The sequence below is a fragment of the Netta rufina genome, assembly GCF_964035555.1.
Source record: "Netta rufina genome assembly, chromosome: 18".
NCBI lineage: Eukaryota > Metazoa > Chordata > Aves > Anseriformes > Anatidae > Netta > Netta rufina.
This window is the reverse complement of record NC_140142.1, coordinates 2,836,137-2,849,351: the sequence shown is the minus strand read 5'-3', so window position 1 is coordinate 2,849,351 and position 13,215 is coordinate 2,836,137.

Sequence of the window (13,215 nt, the reverse complement as noted above, 5' to 3'; positions counted from 1 at the left end):
GAAAGGGGCTCAGCAGCAGAGATCCCCATGGACGTAGGTCTGTTGCCCACCCTGAACAGCATGGGCAGGGGGGGAGACCCGCGGGGGTCCCAGGGCACCACAGCCCCTGGCTCTCATAGCAGCACCGCCAGCTTGGGGCCCTGAGAGAGCACAGGGAGGGAAGCAGCAATGGCCAGCCAGGCTAGCACAAACACACTGCCCTGGGCAAGGCTCCCTGGGAGCAGGGATGGCCCTGGGGAAGAGCAGGGCAGCATTGCTGGGCCTGCACTGATGGGGAAAGGGCAAAGGGAAAGCTCTTTGTGCAGGCCCCTGCTCGGGGCAGGCTGCTCTGTGGCTGGGCCAGGCCTCTTGTGCTGGCCTGAGGAGCGGGGCTGGCCCTGCGGGGCACAGGCACTGTGTGCTGGGGATCTGCCAGGCAAAAGAGCAGGGCTCCTGCATCTTCATGGACCTCCATATCCTGGCACCACGGACACCTCCTTGCTCCATGCATCCAGCAGATAAACACCTATCGGCCACCTGCTTTCTCTTCTTCTAGAGGAACTGGGGACAGAATAACAAAACCAAGTAAAACTCACAAATTTTGAGCCACAGAAGGACCTGATGCTCTGCAAACACTGCTCAAAAACGGCGACCAGAACTGTGGGTCACCAGCACTGCTCTGGTCACATATCCGAAACACAGCACCTCATGGGCTGCTCTGCAGAGACTAACTCTGTCCCAGCCACAGCCAGTACAGGGCCCCTGATGAACAAGAAGGTTCCCTCCGAGCTCTGGAAAGAGACAGGAAATTGCTAATAAGCACCAGGACAATTGAGGAAGCCCAAAGGCCCTTCTGAAGGGTCACTAAGTGCCACCTGAGAGGCAGTGCTGGGCAGTGGGGAGGGCCAGGAGAAAGACTTGTGAGAAGGCTGTGAGAAACAAGGAAATCCATGGCTTTAGCAGATGCTTAAAGTCCTGCCTGAGTCCCCAGATGGAAAGCAGGGTATGTCTGTGGGTGGAGAAGTAGCCAAATCTTGGGACTGGGAGCAGGGCTGAAGGTCCCTGTGTGAAGCTGGGCTGATGGAGAAGTGTCCACCTTGCATGTGTGCCTCAGCCTGGGGGCAGGGACCTGCCTGCGGTGCGGGATGTCTGGGCTGTGCTCAGCCATGCCCCAGGAGATGACCTTGCTCTCTTCCTCCCCACACAGGGCAGGCCCTCAGGAAACACCCCTGAGCCTGGAGATGCACCAACCTGCTGCAGTGAGGTGCCACTACTGCAGGGGCAGAGGGGAGGCTTGGAGAGACCCGTGGGGCCTGCGGGCAAGAGTGGTGTGGCCTGGGGAAGTGAGTGGAAAAGTTACCCTTATCCTGGGTAACTTATCCTGGGAAAAGTTACCCTGGAGCCATAGGAGCCATTCTGGAAAGGAAACTTGTAGGCAGGAAGCGCACTTTTGTGATGGTGCCGAGCTGCTGGGCACATGTTCAGGGTGCTCTGATGGACTTTTATGTCCTTTTCCATCATGTATTAAGTGCCAATATTCTCAGGAATAGAGTACCCAACAGAGCAGTGACAGATACTCTGAAATCATGAAAGCCACCAGAAAGATGTCCCTAAGAATATGACTGATATAGTGAGGTCAGGAGAAGCCCTGGTCAGGAGAAATGTGAGATTTGGAGGAGGGCATAGGACTATCCAGCAGAAACTAAAGATTTTGTAAAAGGTAAGTTGGTTCAGGCTATGTGGAAGCTGCTGTAACCGTGACTTAAAACACTTATATGAGGCTATTCCCCAGCTTCAAAGAGCAAACTTAATTCCTACATTTAAATGTTACTCCAAAACAGGAATCAACTACTCCTATGCCTGACATCTAAGTGTGCACTGAAGCCAAAACTCAGTCCATAGCCTCTTTCCCTTACCCTTACTCTCTTGCTTACCTTGATCCCTACCCTTAACACTAGATTTAAATGCTCTATTTAGGCCTAGAATTATTGGAAAAACTAAACAAACCCTAAATCACTAAGCTTGTCCGCACTTTAACCACAGACCTGATACGCAAAGCAGAACACCAATCCCTCCCAAAAAATCTTTCTTTAAATTCAAACCCAGAAAGGTGAGCCCTAGTCCCCTGATGCATGAGCACCTAACAGCTGATTCCCCTGTTCCTGTGCATTGACTTCCTCACCTTCAGCCCCTCTCCTAACCCTTACCTTTAGGTACTATACTGGGTGTGGCCCTTAGTGCAGGCCAAGAACTGTGAGGTTACTCTGCAGTCACATGGCATGCAAAGATGGATGTGAGGGGTCATGGGTCTGATCAGCTTGTGGGCCACAAAGAAGAGATGGATAGGAGTGCTCTGAAGGGCTCAGCTCTACCTCAGGATCTCCTGCCCCAGCACGAGGAATGTGACTGTGGCAGGGACTCTGAGGTCACTTCTGTCTCTGCACTTGATAGGGCAGCAGCAGGAACCTGTCACACAAAGGGACTGTGAGGTCATTTCTGTCTGGAGGTGGCAGGTCAGCCTTGACTTCTTCCTGGGATCTGCACTTTTGGGCTGACAGCTGGCAGTGGCCCTGCTAGGCCAGCAGAAGGCACCTGCTTGGCATGCTGACTGTGGGATCCCCTCTGCCTCCAGAGCCAGGAGGACCCAGGCAGAAAGAAGGCCCCCAGATGGGTTGTCCTGTCCCTTCTGCTTGAGTCCATGACTGGGCAGCAGGAGGCACAAGGCTTGGCTGTGTCTAGCCAAGAAGCTACAAGGCCAGCAGCAGGCCCCTGGCTTGGAAGATGCTGCTGAGGTGGCTTGTGTCTGATCAGACCTGGGCTTTGTCTTTCAAGGAGTACCTGGTGAGAGTTGGCGAGACATGGGTGAAACAAAGGATGAGAGCAAGGTTGTAGAAAGAGATGGGTGTGTGTAGACTTGAAGGAAATAGGACAAAGTGTGGGACAGCATAGGAAAGCCTGCAGAGGAGAAGGCAGAGGGTGCTGGTAAAAAGGGAAGGCCCCAAGAGCCCTGAGGTTTTTGTCCCCTTGGCTAGAGCTTGTTGGGAGATATGTTATATTAATTCTGATGAGGCTTCATTGATTTCTTTCAACTCTGAGCAGCAGCTCAGAGGTGTCATACTACTGTTCTTCTCATGGCATCCCACTGCCCACTCCATCCCACAGATCCCAGGAAGAGCCTTGAGCCAGACATGGGGATGCAGGATCTCCTCTCCCAGTGGCTGGGGTCAGGCCTTGGCTCTTCTGCTTCACTAAAATCAACCAAGAGTTTTCTCAGCACAAGACTTTGCCAGTCTGCAATCATGGTCTCTAATTATCTACCCTAACATATCCCTGAGGAGGCTTTCTTAGTAACAGCCCTCAGTTGGGCCCATTCATACTCCAAGTCGCTTCAACTTTTCCTCCTGACTTTACTTGCTCAAGCGGTTACATCACTCTCTTCTATAGTACCTGAGCTCCATAGCATCAGTGCCAAAATACTCCATGGACCTCATTAAAATGCAGAAACTCCTGACATTTCTTCCATAGTTTTAGAAAGTCTTCACGGCTTGTGCAGCTAATTGCAGAGCTTGCATGATGTAGTTAAGGAAGAAGATTTCAAAAAGCAACTAATGAAAATATTTTCTGTTTATAAATCCTGAATTTTGCTACATTTCAGTTTTGAGCATCTTTCTTCTTCTGCTATTTTTCTATGGTGTCTTCTTTGGAAACCTTCATCGGGAGGAAAAGTAGAGTCTAGAGGTCTGACACATCTGCTGCCAGCAGTAGTCTTTGTCCCTGTAACTGCAGCCCAGCCGAGCACATGATACCCTTTCTAAGAGAAGTCAGGAGTTCCTAGAGAAAAAAATGAAATAAAATGAAATGAAATGAAATGAAATGAAATAAAATAAAATAAAATAAAATAAAATAAAATAAAATAAAATAAAATTGAAATGACCATTGGAACCTGAGAAATTCTGCTAGAATCTTTGCAGACAACTGGACATCTATGCTCTATTGGGTCTTCTGTGGGAAACTCAGGATGAAAATTAAAAAATATATATCTTCGAGTGGCTGTAGCTGCACCCATGAGCTTGGCCTCATTTGGGGAATTTCACCTTCCAGACACAGAAACCTAAACTGAGTAAAGTGAAAAGACCTGCCCAGTCAATAGAGTAGGGCAAAGTCCTTCTTCCTGTGCTATAGATGCAGAAGGTAAAAAGAATTGCGTTGTGCCTGACACTACTCTGGGACGTGTAATCCAGGTCATACATCTTTACCTTAGTGCTGACAAGTCCATCACTAAACCACGCTCCCAAGCTCTGCATCTACACCTTGGCTCTCCAGTCGATGACCCAGCTCATGGATGGCAATCAGGGAGTCTCGGTTAGCGCGACGCTGCCTCAGGTGCGCCACCGTGGTAGCCATTGGCACCTGCTGTTCTTCAGCCCTCAGCAAACCCCCAACAGAAGGGTTCTGTGGAAGGCCAAGCAAGGTAGATAACTGTTTCATGTCCTTTGTCTCCAAGGCAGCTCTGCCAAAGCTCCACCAGTGGTGCCCTCTTGGAACTCTGAATTCCCTCTCCTGAAGCAGTCTATGCCGAGGATGCACATAGCCTCTGGGCCAGTCCCAATGGGATGCTTTTGCCATTCCTTCCCAGTTAGACTCACTTCAGCCTCCAGTACAGTTATGTATTGGGTTCCCCCTGTCACTCCAGAAATACAGGTGGGTTCTACCTCTTTCTAGCTTGATGGCATTAGGGTACTCTGTGCACCGGTGAGTACTGATGTATCAGTAGAGCCTGATACATTTATGGGTGTGATGTACCAGGCCATTAACTATACCCAGTCCAGTAAACCCGATTGTTCCTTTCTTCCCCGCCTCCCCCTGGCTGTAAGCAGAACCCCTCTAGTCCTGCTTATAGTATTCTTTACAGTGTCTGGTAGACGAACCACTGGAAACACGTCCCACCACAGCACAGTCATCCCACAGTACAGGGGACAGGGCGATGCCAGACAAGGGATGCATTACAGTGCAGGAGTTGTGGCAAAACTCAGGCGGAAATACTCAAGAACAGGACAGTTCAAATGGCTGAAGCAGAACCCATCTGCTTATCCTAGTTTGGGAATCATCCCCTTCCATCAGGGGTAAAAAATGTGAAATGCCCCAGCAGGTCAATGTGGAAAAAATACTCAGAGGTTTTGTGCTGGAGTGGCAGAAGGGAAAAAGTATTGCATTGTGCCTCAGACTAATCAAGGAGACCTAATGCAGTTCATCGCTGACATAAAGCAAACACTCTAAGAATTGTGAGGGATGTTCAGTTGTGGCCTAACATGAAGAAGAAAGTTGATCACTAGTGAAGGAACAGTCTTTTCCTGCCATCACCAATCTGGTTACACAAGCATCAGAAGAACGTCTCTGCAGTATTTCCAAACCAGCTGGACACCGGGTGCTCATGGTGCAGAGGATCTTTTGGGGATGAACTCATTCATGATGTAACCCTGAGGACAATGTGGAGCAAGGATTACATATGTCAGCAATACCTTAACCCACCGCAGTCTTTCTTCCCCCTATCTCCCTGTCCTGCCCTTCTTTCCTTCAGGATTAGAGCCAGAAGGGAGCTCTGGAGGTTTCCAGTGCTAAGATCTGCTCTGAGCAGGGAGAACTTTCACATCAGATCAGGCTGCTTCCTCAGTGCTTCTTCCACCTCACTTTTGAAAGCCGTACTCCTAGGGGTGTTAGCTGGAAGGCCAGTTCTGATTCAGTGGTGCTACAAGACAGCAGTGTGGAAGAGAAGGGAGACCAGCACCAAAACGACCATGTCCTGCTGCTGTCAGTGTTTGTGGGTCCAAGAAAGTGGCAACCCTTACTCAAAGGCTGCAGGCAAGGAGTGCCTGCCAGGGCAGAAAAGGGCAGCCCCAAACAACACCAGGGTTTTCCACCACGTTGCAGCAGGGATCTTCATCCCACAACCACTGCTGTACCTGAGAAGAGTGTATGAGAAATGAGATCCACAGAAACTGACTACCTGCTGGTTCCTTTATTTAGTTTGTTACAAAGAGCTTAGCAGCACCTCTACATGAAGCCTTTGGCTTAGAAGAAAAGGTAGAAGGACACAGAAGAAGAAAAATATATTAAATTTATAAAATAAAAGTATAAAGACATATTTAGCATATGAGAATAATATTGAAAAGAATGAACAGTTTTTGAAATATGTGAACAAAGGTGTTTCTGCCTTGTCCAGGTATACTTCAGGGAGTCACATGCAGAAGATCGGTTCCTCGTTGAAATACTGAATATTGCAATAACATCCTCAGTGCCTCCTTGAGCTCCTTATTCTTCATGCTGTAGATGAGGGGGTTCAGTGCTGGAGGTACCATGGAGTACAGAACAGCCACCACCAGATTTAGATGTGGGGAGGAGATGGAGGGGGGCTTCAGGTAGGCAAACATGCCAGTGCTGACCATCAGGGAGACAACAGCCAGGTGAGGGAGGCACGTGGAAAAGGCTTTGTGCCGGTCCTGAGAAGAGGGCATCCTCAGCACTGCCCTGAAGATCTGCACATAGGACACCACAATGAAAGCAAAACAACCAAATGCTAAAGAAAAACTAAACACAACTGGCCCAACTTCCCTAAAGTAGGCATCTGAGCAGGAGAGCTTGAGGATCTGGGGGATTTCACAGAAGAACTGGTCCAAAACATTGCCGTGGCAGAGGGGCAGGGAAAATGTAGTGGCCGTGTGCAGGACAGCAATAAGAAAGCCACTGCCCCAGGCAGCTGCTGCCATCTGGGCACAAGCTCTGCTGCCCAGCAGGCTCCCGTAGTGCAGGGGCTTGCAGATGGCAACATAGCGGTCGTAGGCCATGACAGTGAGAAGATAAAATTCTGATACAATCAAGAAGACAAAGAGAAAGACCTGAGCAGCACATCCTTGATAGGAGATGGCCCTGGTGTCCCAGAGGGATATGGCCATGGCTTTGGGCAGAGTGGTGGAGATGCAGCCCAAGTCGAGGAGGGCGAGGTTGAGGAGGAAGAAGTACATGGGGGTGTGGAGGCGGTGGTGGCAGGCTACGGCGCTGAGGATGAGGCCGTTGCCCAGGAGGGCAGCCAGGTAGATGCCCAGGAAGAGCATGAAGTGTAGGAGCTGCAGCTTGCGCGTGTCTGCAAATGGCAGCAGGAGGAACTCGCTCACAGAGCTGATGTTGGGCATTTGCTGGTTCTGGCCATGGGGTTCTACAAGGAGGGAAAAGGCATTAAGAAAATACAACACAACTATCTGTTGATATCTGATTCAATATCGGCCTTTTAAGCAGACATTAGGCATGTCCATTTCATGCGCCCTGACGGATGCTGCCTAAAGTAGTCCGTGGGAACAGGGGACTCTTCTGTAGGCAGTGTAGTTAACAGTCCCTACCTATAAAAAAAAAAAAAAAGTAAAGAGGAGCATGGGGTATTGTCAGATCAGTTTAACTCTTCATATGAAGAAATTTTTACTCCCAAATCACCTAATGGCAGAGAAGGGCTGTGGCAATTTTTTTTTTCTATGCTGTCGTTCCTGCTGCACTACAAGCAAAGCCCTGTGAATCCTCAGAGTCACAGATACTATTCCTCTAGTGCAGAGTGTACTACAGAGAGCACAGCCAGTCTGTCCATCCGTTCTGGTCTCAGCTGCCCTGTGCTGGTGGGAGAGAAGAGCAGCGATTGTCCCAGGGAGGTGCCTGAGCCCTCCCTCACACAGCATTTCTGGCAGGAGCTCCCTCTCACTGCCTTCCCATGTCCTTGCTGGGAACTGGTTCTCTGTCCCCACATCTCTTCCCTGTTCATGCTAACAGACCCCATTGCACAAGCTGTGTGCTCACACTCACTCAGATTCCCCTCCACTGCAAGAATCTTAAAGCAAAGAATCCAAAAAAGCCTTTCTCTTCAGACTAACCAAGCCTCAGTATTCCTCCTGAAATGCCCATTCATAAATGCCATTCTCTTAAGTTTCTCCTAGTCCAAATTACAAGAAGAGTGAGACCCATTCCAACAGATGCTATCAGCCATCAGATGTGCCAGCTGTAGAAGACCCCTCTGGGAACACCACCTGCATGGCCCTGCTGCCAGAGCCTCACGGTGTCAGGAGCCTGCAGATGTGTCCTGCCACACGCTGCCCTCTGTTGTTGCGCTCCTCAGTGCCTCCAAGCCCTCTCTCCTTCTCTCCTCTCCCCATGCCAGCTGCGGTCAGAGCCCCCAGCCCTGCTGTGCTGTGCAGAGGAGCTGCTCCTGGGCACAGCTGTCTCTCTGCACCAGGGCCCTCTTGCCACGAGCTCTCTCTGTCCCACGAGCCCAGCCCAGCTCAGCAGCACAGCACCAGCCCAAGGCAATGCAGTCAACCCTCTGGGGGCTTTCCTGATGAGCTCACGAACCTCAGGCACTCAGAGACAATTGAAGACATCTCTCCAGAAGTCCAAGTCAGAGGCAAGTTTCCTGCAGTGTCCCCCTGAGGGCCAGCACTGACACAGCCTCCCTTGGAGCTTGTTAGAGCAGGACGCTGGAGCCCATGAGGACAAGGAGACAAAGGCTGTGTGAATGTGACACTGATGTGTAGGAAAAGTGGATGTGTGTCAGCAAGCACAAGGGCCAGGCCTTGACCCATGTCCCCTGGGAAGGGAGATCCTTAGCAGTCACACCTGGCTCAGGGCTCTTTGTGGGGCAGTAGGAGATGGGGATGTGCATGGCCAAGTGCAGGAGAATGGTACGACCCCTGCTTGGTTCATGAGTGGCAGCGAGGAGACAATGAGGCCCTGATGCTTTAATGATAAGCTGTCTCCTCATGGGCGTCAGTGGCAGAGACAACATTCATAGCCATGGACACAAAGACCTGGTCCTGCTGGGACTTTCAGCCTTGTCACAGCCCTCTACCCTGTCTATACATGGCTTTGCTAGGGACTCCGAGACCTCCACATCATTCCTTTTTGGCTGCAGACCCTTATCTCTGTGGTGTCACAGCAGATCTGAGCTGAGCGTGATAACTCAGATCTACTTGGTGGCCATGCCCCTCGTAAGTCAGCTCTGTAGGAAGCTGGCCTGGTTCCTCGTGAGCAGGCACCACAGCTCGTATGGCATCCCTCGTGGTGCCCAGACCCTCCTCCTCCTGGGCACTGCTCACTCAGCAGGGTCCCAGGCTGCCCTGATGTGTGGGGTTTCTCTCCCTCTGGTACAGGACTGGGCTCTTCTCCATGTTAAAGTCAAAAGTTTTCTGAAGTCAAAATCCTGCAGTTTCTCAAGGTTCACCCACACACAGAATCACACAGAATTTCTAGGTTGGAAGAGACCTCAGGATCATCGAGTCCAACCTCTGACCTAACGCTAGCAGTCCCCACTAAACCATATCCCTAAGCTCTACATCTAAATGTCTTTTAAAGACTTCCAGGGATGGTGACTCCACCACTTCCCTGGGCAGCCTGTTCCAATGCCTCACAACCCTTTCAGTGAAGAAGTTCTTCCTAACATCCAACCTAAAACTCCCCTGGCTCAACTTAAGCCCATTCCCCCTCGTCCTGTCACCAGGCACGTGGGAGAACAGACCAACCCCCACCTCGCTACAGCCTCCCTTGAGGTACCCATAGAGAGCGATAAGGTCACCCCTGAGCCTCCTTTTCTCCAGGCTGAACAAGCCCAGCTCCCTCAGCCGCTCCTCGTAGGACTTGTTCTCCAGGCCCCTCACCAGCTTCGTCGCCCTTCTCTGCACCCGCTCAAGCACCTTGATGTCCTTCTTGTAGCGAGGGGCCCAAAACTGAACACAGTACTTGAAGTGTAGCCTCACCAGAGCCGAGTACAGGGGGACGATCACCTCCCTAGCCCTGCTGGCCACACTGTTTCTTATGCAAGCCAGGATGCCGTTGGCCTTCTTGGCCACCTGAGCACACTGCTGGCTCATATTCAGCCGACTATCCACCATCACTCCCAGGTCCTTCTCTGCCTGGCAGCTCTCCAACCATTCCTCTCCCAGTCTGTAGCTCTGCTTGGGGTTATTGCGCCCCAGGTGCAGGACCCGGCACTTGGCCTTGTTGAACTTCATGCAGTTGACCTCAGCCCATCGGTGCAGCCTATCCAGATCCTCCTGCAGAGCTTTCCTACCCTCAAGCAGATCGACACACGCACCTAAGTTGGTGTCATCTGCAAACTTACTGAGGGTGCACTCAATGCCCTCGTCCAGATCATCGATGAAGATATTAAAGAGGACTGACCCCAGCACCGAGCCCTGGGGAACGCCACTAGTGACTGGCCTCCAACTGGACTTGGCTCCATTCACCACGACTCTTTGGGCCCGGCTATCCAGCCAGTTTCTAACCCAACGAAGCGTGCGCCAGTCCAAGCCAAGAGCAGCCAGTTTCTTGAGGAGAATGCTGTGGGAGATGGTGTCAAAAGCCTTGCTGAAGTCAAGATAGACCACATCCACAGCCTTCCCTGGCTTGGAAGATGCTGCTGAGGTGACTTGTGACTGGTTGTCCGACTGGTTGCAAGAAGGCTGCTGGGTTGGGATGCCTACTTCAGGAGTAGTTTCCACCCTGATGGAGTTTCCTTTGGTAGTAGGAAAGAACAGGAGAGAAAAAAAAAAAATGCTACAAAATGTGCATTGGAAGGATGGCACTGGCCATGAGAAGGAAGAAATGTCCAGGAGAACAACTGGTTTTGTTGCTAGTAAAAGAGGCAAAGAAGACATTAAGTGTCTGAGCCTTTACCTCATTCCTTGTCACCAGGTTTCCCCCCAAAAATCCAATAAAGCATTATGATTCTCCCTAACCTTCCATCATTTAAAGTATTTTTATTTATTTATTTTTTTATTGTCTTTGAGAGTAATAGATGGATTGAGCTCCAGCTGGGCTTTGGCCCGTCCAATTTTGACCTGCACAGCCCCATAACATTCACGACACAGCTCCAGCCAAACTGACAGCATGCATGAGAAGAAAGCACAGCAAATGTGGAACCTGACAGCCTTCCATCCCCTACCCTTGAGTGACTGTGCTGCAATGCCATTTAGTCAGTTACTCCTGAATTATCCACATTTCCCTGCAACTCTTGCTGCTGCTGCTGTCTGGTCAGAGATAGCACAATTACACGAAGGTTGAACTGTCTGCCTGCTGACATTAACAGCTGATAGAATGGAGCATCACTGTGGGTGAACCTTGAGAAACTGCAGGATTTTGACTTCAGAAAACTTTTGACTTTCACATGGAGAAGAGCCCAGTCCTGTACCAGAGGGAGAGAAACCCCACACATCAGGGCAGACTGGGACACTGCTGAGTGAGTAGTGCACAGGAAGAGGAGGGCTTGGGCACCACAAGGGATGCCATACAAGCAGTGTTGCCTGCTCACGAGGAACCAGGCCAGCTTCCTACAGAGCTGCCTTACAAGGAGCATGGCCACCAAGAAGATCTGAGTTATCAGACTAAGCTCAGATATGCTGTGATACCACAGAGATAAGGGTCTGCAGCCAAAAAGGAAAGATGTGGAGGTCTCGGAGTCCCAAGGAAAGCCATGTATAGACAGGGTAGAGGGCTGTGGCAAGGCTTAAAGTCCCAGCAGGACCCAGGTCTCTGTGTCCATGGCTATGGCTGTTGTCTCTGCCACTGAGGCCTATGAGGAGACAGCTTATCATTAAAGCATCAGGGCCTCATTGCTTCCTCATCCCCTCCCATGAACCAGACAGGGGTTGTACCATTCCCCTGCACTTGGCAATGCACATCCCCATCTCCTACTGCACCACAAAGAGCCCTGATCAAGGTGTGAAGGGAAAGGATCTCCCTTCCCAGGGGACAGGGGTCCCTTCCCTGGCCCTTTTGCTTGGTGACACACATCCAGTTTTCCCACACCTCAGTGTCACTTTCACATTGCCTTTGTCTCCTTGTCCTCATGGGCTCCAGCGTCCTGCTCTAACGAGCTCCAAGGGAGGCTGTGTCAGTGCTGGCCCTCAGGGGGACACTGCAGGAAACTTGCCTCTGACTTGGACTTCTGGAGAGCTGTCTTCAATTGTCTCTGAGTGCCTGAGGTTCGTGAGCTCATCAGCAAAGCCCCCAGAGGGGTGATTGCAGTGCCTTGGGCTGGTGCTGTGCTGCTGAGCTGGGCCAAGCTCGTGGGACAGAGAGAGCTCGTGGCAAGAGGGCCGTGGTGCAGAGAGACAGCTGTGGCCAGGAGCAGCTCCTCTGCACAGCGCAGCAGGGCTGGGGGCTCTGACCGCAGCTGGCATGGGGAGAGGAGAGAAGGAGAGAGGGCTTGGAGGCACTGAGGAGCGCAACAACAGAGGGCAGCGTGTGGCAGGACACATCTGCAGGCTCCTGACACCGTGAGGCTCTGGCAGCAGGGCACTGCAGGTGGGGTTGCCAGAGGGGTCTTCTACAGCTGTGTCGTGGTTTAACCCGACCGGCAGCTAAACACCACGCAGCCGTTCGCTCACCCTCCCCCCTCCCTCTCTGGGACGGGGGAGAGAAATGGAAAGTGAAGCCCGTGAGTTGAGATAAAGACAGTTTAATAAGACAGGAAAATAATAATAACAAAATAATAATAACAATAATAATAATGATGATACAATGGTGATAATAGGAAAGTAATAATAATGTGTACAAACAAGTGATGCACAATGCAATTGCTCACCACCCGCTGACCGATGCCCAGCCTAACCCCGAGCAGTCCGGCCCCCTCCCCCCGGCTAGCCACCCCTATATATTGTTTAGCATGACGTCAGATGGTATGGAATACCCCTTTGGCTAGTTTGGGTCACCTGTCCTGGGTCTGTCCCCTCCCAGCTCTTACTGCACCCCCCAGCCTGCCCGTTGGCAGGACAGAGCAAAGGCTGAGATGTCCTTGGCTTAGTATAAGCACTGCTCTGCAACAATTAAAGCATCGGGGTGTTATCAGCACTCTTCTCATTCTAAGCCAAAACACAGCATTCCACCAGCTACTAGGAAGAAAATTAATTCTGTGCTAACTGAAACCAGGACAAGCTGGCACATCCGATGGCTGATAGCATCTGTCAGGGTGGATCTTATTCTACCTGTAATGTGGCATAGAAGACGTTTTAGAGAATGGTATTTTTGAGGGGGCATTTTAGCAGGAAGACTGAGGCTTTGTTTATCTGAAATGGAATACTTGCTTGGATTCTGTGCTTTCGGATTCTTGGTGTGGAGGGGAGGCTGGTTTCATGACAATGAATTGTCTGGATTGTACAGGAGACTGAGACTCCAAGAGTCTTACAGGGAGAGATCAATATGGCAGCA